We start from the raw sequence: 7,504 nt of genomic DNA on the forward strand, positions 1-7,504 counted from the left end.
TCTTGGACAGTCTGCATAGAGTTACTGCCACAGAGCACACTACCCAGACCTATTTGTCCCTGAACATGCAGGTTCCATTTTTGCTCATATACTAGCTTCTCTACTATGTTCTCCTATTGTTGTATCCCTATTCTCTTGTGATGACAGTCACAGATGATGAGTCAATAAGGGAACAGTAAGTAAAAGTAGTGTAAACTGGTATTGAATGGACTTTAATTATAAGCCCATTGAATGATTATGTTTCCCTAAATGTTTCCTTTAGTATTTAAGGCTCACTGCATTTTCCTTTGAAAACCTTGGTAGGCTTAAATAAGGATTAACTCATTATAACACTTGTAGATCTCCTCTATTGACCTTGGCTTTATGTTCCAAGCATTTTATTTTTATTCCATTTTATATATTCTGCATTCATAAAATATTTCAAGTGCTGACATTTGCTTTACCTTTATTCCTTTGTAGAAAGTTCTTAATACTACTGTGCAGGAATATAAACATAGGACAAGTCTACACAATTATATCTATATCCATATATATGTATATATACTGACTGATCTCACCTTGTGTATAAGGTTCCAATGATATTTTATGTTTTTTATATATTTTTTATATAATTTATTGTCATTAGCTAACAGAGTGGATACAGTGTACTCTTGGCTTCCGGAGTACATTCCCATGAATCTTCACTTACACACAACACCCAGAGCACATCTCAACAAGTGCCCTCCTCAATGCCCATCACCCATGTTCCTTGAGCTCCCAACCTCACCCTCATGAAGCCTCAGTTTATTCTCTGTATTTAAGAGTGTCTCATGGTTTGCCTCCCTCTCTGTAACTATTTTTTCTTCCTTCCCTACCCTCATGGTCTTCTGTTAAGCTTCTCAATTTACACATATGAGTGAAATTTCGCATTTTCACATATGAGTGAAATCACAATTTCACATATGAGTGAAAACATATGATATTTGTACTTCTCTGACTTATTTCCCTTAGCATAAGGCCCTCCAGTTCTATCCACATTGTTGCAAATGGAAAGATTTCATTCTTTTTCATCACTGAGTAGTATTCCATTGATATACCACATCTTTTTTATCCATTCATCAGTTGATGGACATTTGGGCTCTTTCTATGATTTGGCTATTGTTGAAAGTGCTGCTATAAAATTGGGGTACATGTGCCCCTACGAATCAGCACTCCTGTATCCTTTGGATAAATTCCTAGTGGTGCTATTGCTGGGTCATAGGATAATTTTACTTTTAATTCTTTGAGGAACTTCCACACTGTTTTCCAGAGAGGCTGCAGCAGTTTTCATTCTCACCAACAGTGCAAGAGGGTTCCCATTTATCTACATCCTTGCCAACATCCGTTGTTTCCTGAGTTAATTTTAGCCACGCTGACTGGTGTGAGGTAGCATCTCACTGTGGTTTTTTTGTTTCCCTGATGGTGAGTAATGTTACGCATTTTCATGTGTCTGTTTGCCATCTGGATTTTTTCTTTGGAAAAGTGTGTATTCATGTCTTCTGCCCATTTCTTCACCAGATTATTTGTTTTTCAGGTGTTGAGTTTTGTAAGTTCTTTATAGATTTTAGATACTAACTCTTTATCTGATATGTCATTTGCAAATATCTTCTCCCATTCCATCGGTTGCCTTTTAATTGTTTTGATTGTTTCCTTCACTGCGCAGAAGGTTTTATCTTGATGAGGTCCCAATAGTTCATTTTTGCTTTTATTACCCTTGCCTTCGGAGACATATCAAGTAAGAAGCTGCTGCTGCCGAGGTCAAAGAGGTTGCTGCCTATTTTCTCCCTGTAGGATTTAGATGGTTTCCTGTCCCATATTTAGGTCTTTCATCCATTTTGAATTTATTTTTGTGTATGGTGTAATAAAGTGGTCCAGTTTCATTCCTCTGTATGTTGCTGTCTAGTCCAGCACCATTAAAGAGACTGTCTTTTTTCCATTGCATACTCTTTCCTGCTTTGTCAAAGATTAGTTGGCCATACATTTGTGGGTTCAATTCTGGGTCCTATATTCTATTCTGTTGGTCTATGTATCTGTTTTTGTGCCTATGCCACACTGTCTTGATGATTACAGGTTTGTAGTACAGGCTAAAGGCTGGAATTGTGATGCCCCAGCTTTGGCTTTCCTTTTCAACATTACTTTGGCTATTCACGGTCTATTGTAGCTCCATACAGATTTTAGGATTGTTTATTCTAGCTCTGTGAGGAATGCTGTGCTATTTTGATTGGGATTGCATTGAATGTGTAGATCGCTATAGGTAGTATCAACATTTTAACAATATTTTTGCTTCCAATCCATGAGCGTGTAATGTTTTTCCATTTCTTTGTGTCTTCTTCAGTTTCTTTCATAAGCTTTCTATAGTTCTCAGCATACTGAGCTTTTCCCTCTTTGGTTAGGTTTATTTCTACGTATTTTATGGTTCTTGCTGCAATAGATGGGATCGATTTCTTGATTTCTCTATTGCTTCATTATTGCTGTATAGAAAAATGCAACTGATTTATGTACACTGATTTTATATCCTGTGACTTTCCTGAATTCATGTATCAGTTCTAACAGCTTTTGGGTGGAGTCTTTTGGGTTTTCCATGTAGAGTATCACGTCATCTGTGAAAAGTGAAAGTTTGACGTCTTCTTTGCCAATTTGGATGCCTTTTATTTTGTTTTGTTGTCTGGCTGCTCAGGCTAGGATTTACAATACTAGTTAAACAATAGTGGTGAGAGTGGACATCCCTGTTGTGTTCCTGATCTCAGGGAGAAAGTTTTCAGTTTTTCCCCATTGAGGATGATATTAGCTGTGGGCCTTTCATATATGGCTTCTGTGATGTTAAGGTATTTTCTTTCTATCCCAACTTTCTTGAGGGTTTTTATTAAGAAAGCATGCTGTATTTTGTCAAATGCTTTTTCTGCATCTATTGGCAGGATTGTATGGTTCTTATCTTTTCTTTTATTAATGTGATGTGTCATGTTGATTGATTTGTGAATGTTGAACCAGCCCTGCAGCCCAGGAATGAATCCCACTTGAACATGGTGAATAATTCTATTAATATGCTGTTGAATTCCATTTGCTAGTATCTTGTTGAGAATTTTTTCATCCATGTTCATCAGGGATATTGGCCTATAATTCCCCTTTTACTGAGGTCTCTGACTGGTTTGGGAATCACAGAATTGCTGGCTTCATGGAAAGAGTCCGAAATCTTTCCTTCCATTTCTTTTTTTTTTTTTTTTTTGGAACAGCTTGAGAAGAATATGTATTAACTCTGCTTTAAATGTCTGGTAGAATTCCCTTGGGAAGCCATCTGGCCCCGGACTCTTATTTGTTGGGAAATTTTTGACAACTGATTCAGTTTCTTTGCTGGTTATGGGTCTATACAAATTTTGTTTCTTTCCATTTGAGTTTTGGTAGTGTGTGGGTGTCTAGGAATTTGTCCATTTTTTCCACATTGTCCAATTTGTTGGCATATAATTTTTCATAGTATTCTCTAATAATTGTTTATATTTCTGTGGTGTTGGTTGTGATCTCTCCTCTTTCATTCATGATTTTATTTATTTGGGTCCTCTCTGTTTTATTTTTGAGGAGTCTCACTTGAATTTTGTCAATTTGTTTCTTTCAAAAACCAGGTCTTAGATTCATTCATCTGTTCTACTGTTTTGTGTTTGTTTGTTTGGATTCTATACTGTTTATTTCTGCTCTAATCGTTATTATTTCTCTTCTTCTACTGACTTGGGGTTTCTTTGCTGCTGCCTTTCTAGCTCTTTTAGGTATGAGCTTAGGTTTTGTATTTGAGACCTTTCTTGCTTCTTGAGATACGCCTGGATTGCAATGTATTTTCCTCTTAAGACTGCTTTTGCTATATCCCAAAGGGTTTTGGACTGTTGTATTTTCATTTTCATTTGCTTTCATATATATTTTTAATTTCCTCTATAATTCCCTGGTTGACCCTTCATTCTTTAGTAGGATATTCTTTAACCTCCATGTGTTTGAGGGATTTCCAAATATTTTCTTGTCGTTGATTTCAAATTACATAGTGTTGTGATCTGAAAATACGCATGGTATGATCTCAATCCTTTTATACTTGTTGAGGGCTATTTTGTGACCCAACGTGTGATGTATTTTGGAGAATGTTCTATGTGAACTTGAGAAGAATGTGTATTCTGCTGTTTTTGGATGAAAAGATCTGAATATATCTGTTAAGTCCATCTAGTCTAATGTGTCATTCAGAGCCATGGTTTCCTTACTGATTTTCTGCCTAGACAATCTATTTGTCCATTGTTGTAAGTGGCGTATTAAAGTCCCCTATAATCATGGTATTGTTATCTTTTATTTATGTTTGTGATTAATTGATCCGTATGCTTGGGGGCTCCACATTGGGGACATAAACATTTACAATTGTTAGCTCTTCTTGATAGACCCCTTAATTATGATATAATGCCCTTCTTCATCTCTTGTTAGTCTTTTAAAAACTAATTTGTCTGATATATGTATGGCTACTCCGGCTTTCTTCTGACATCTGGTAGCATGATAGGTGGTTCTTCATCTCTTCAGTTTTAATCTGCAGGTGCCCTCAGGTCTAAAATGAGTCTTTTGTAGGCAGCATATAGATGGATCTTGGTTTTTTATCCATTCTGATACCCTATGTCTTTTGATTGGGGACATTTAGTCCATTTGCATTCAGTGATTATTGAAAGATACGGATTTAGTGTCATTGTGTTATCTGTAGGTGTCCTATTTGTGGTGATATCTCTGGTCCTTTGTAGTCTTTGCTGCTTTCCACTCACACAGTCCCTCTTAGGATATCCTGCACGGCTGGTTTAGTGGTCATGAACTCCTTTAGTTGGTTTCAATGATATTTTACACATTACTTCATGGTTAATAGATTGTTACTTCTAGTATATACATCTCTTTGACCTTCAGAACCATTGACTGAGTTGTATGCATGGTTTCTCAATTTGATTGGTCAATGACCTCTCAAACTCAATTGAACCTATAAGCTCTGATTCCCATTCCCCAGATCACTCTTTCTCATAACTTTCATATTTCAGGGAGCACAACTACAAAACATCCAGTTTCAAAAAAATGGATATCATCGTGTATTGGTTAGCCACAGTTACCAAAATAGAGTACCACAGATTAGGTTGCCTATACCGCAGATCTATTTTCTTATAATTCTGGGAGATGAAGTCAAAGGTCAGGTGTTGGTAGGGTTGGATTCATCTGAGGTCTCTTTCCTTGGCTTGTAAATGACTATAGTAATCTCTCTTTATCTAAGGTTTTTCACTTTATGAGGTTTTAGTTACCTCAACTGCAGTCCAGAAGCAGATGATCCTGCTGACATATCATCAGAAAGTAGCCTAAGTCTACGTCACAATGCCCACCTCATTCACGTCACCTCATCTTATACATAGGCATTTTATTATCTCACACCACAAAAAGAAGAGAGAGTATAAAATTAGTATACATTTGAGACAGAGGCCACATTCACATAACTTTTATTACAGTATATTGTTATATTTGTTCTAGTTTTTGTTATTTTTAATCCCTTACTGTGCCTAATTTATAAATTAAACTTTGTCATATGAAGGAATAGGAAGAAAAACATAGTATGTATAGGGTTCAATACTATTTGTAGTTTCAGGCATCCACTGGAGGTCTTGGGGCATATTTCCTTCAGATAAGGGAGAACTGCTGTGTCTTTCTGTTTCTTCATATGATTTTCTCTCTGTACCTGTGTCTTCTTTAAGGACACCAATCATACTGGATTAGGCCCGCTTTAATAGCCTCACTTTAACTCATTAAAGACTCTCTGTCTCCAAATACACTCACATTCAGAGGTACTGGGGCTGAGAACTTCACCATGAATCTTGACATAACACATCCTTAATCTCTGCTTCATCCTTACTCCCCTATCTTCAATCACCAAACCCTGTTAATTCTACCTATTAAATATACCTTTAATATATCTGCTTTGTCTCCATCACACTGCACTAGCCTAATCTACAACAGTATCAGTTTTCACTCAGATTTCTCAGACTCCTAGTCTCATTCTGCTTCAATCATTTCTCTATATTGGTTAGAATGACCTTTCTGAAATTCAGATCTGATTATATCACAACAGTGACTGTATCAAGTAGTGTTAGAAGCTCAGATGAGCTGCCAAAGTGAAAGGAGCCCATTAAACAACAATCCAAAAATGAAGTAGTTAAGCCTTTAATTACCTACTGCCATGGTATAAGCAATAGTCTAAAGTGGAGAAGGTGCCAATTCCCCTGGTTACATTTTATCCCATGGAAGGGTGCACCAGTTGAGGGTTACACAGATCAGTGCAGATGTAACGGTTGTCTTATAATTGAGGAAAACCTAGATAAAAGGCTCCAGCAGTTTTATGAACCCTGAGGCTAGGGGAAGATGCGGAAAAGGGCTGGTGGTGGAAAAGTACTGGATACTGAGTCAGAGTGGGGAAAAGTGTCTTCAAAGTTTCCCCTTCCTCTCCTCTCTTCTAGAAGAAGGACCTCTGACAAAGAAGCTAGATAAAGAGATCTAGGACTGAGATGCCTGGGCTAGAAATGCAAATATTCCTAAGAGCAGTGCTGGCTCAGTAGAGCCTGAGTTCTTGACTACAATTCCTTTGAGAGCAACTGCAATGTTATATCTGTGTACCAAGTCTGGTGTGTGTGTGTGTGTGTGTGTGTGTGTGTGTGTGTGTGTGTGATGGGATACTGGAGGAAGGTGGGGGGGCAACTTTATCCCATGAGGCCTGCCAGGTAAAGCCTCTATAATTGCCTATTATCAAACTGGAAAAATGACATAGAAGATTTTAACCAGGAGCTGGGCTTCTAAAGTAGTACAATGAGAGAGTTAAAATTTAAAAGTTAGAATCAGACTCCATGGAGTCAAATCCTGACTCTGGTATTCATAAACTGTGGATCATAGACAATATTTTAAACTTTCTGTACTTTACTTCCCTCAATGAGATTTGGTGTAAAGATAGCATGTATATTTCATGGATTTTGTGCCTTAAATGAATTAATAAAAGATTCTTAAAACATCACCTTGTATATACTAGTTGATCAATACAGTTCAGCAATCATTACTATAAGCATGATCATTATTATTATGATTTTCAAGAGGAAACTAAAAAATATGTATGCTAAAATTAATTTAATCACCTTATAGTTTCAACTTATAAATATGTATGTTTCTATAGACAGTTTGGAAGAATAATAAAAAAAAAATGGTCATGATGCAGTACAAATTATCCTTATTATGTCCTTACTAAGGTGACTAACAAAGATTTCTATATGAAAAAATAAGCTGCCTATGAGAATATTAAATGGTAAACATTAAATTATGCTAAACAGACATATTTTCCTATCTTAAAGATGAAGCATGTAAAGCTCTTTCTTTCTCTCAAAAAAAAAAAAAGAGGGTCATCTATTACCATCATTACCATCTGGTGCCTTGAATGAAAATACATTAGTATACTGAATACAAA

Source organism: Lynx canadensis, chromosome B2 (genome assembly GCF_007474595.2).
Source record: "Lynx canadensis isolate LIC74 chromosome B2, mLynCan4.pri.v2, whole genome shotgun sequence".
Taxonomy (NCBI): Eukaryota; Metazoa; Chordata; class Mammalia; order Carnivora; family Felidae; genus Lynx; species Lynx canadensis.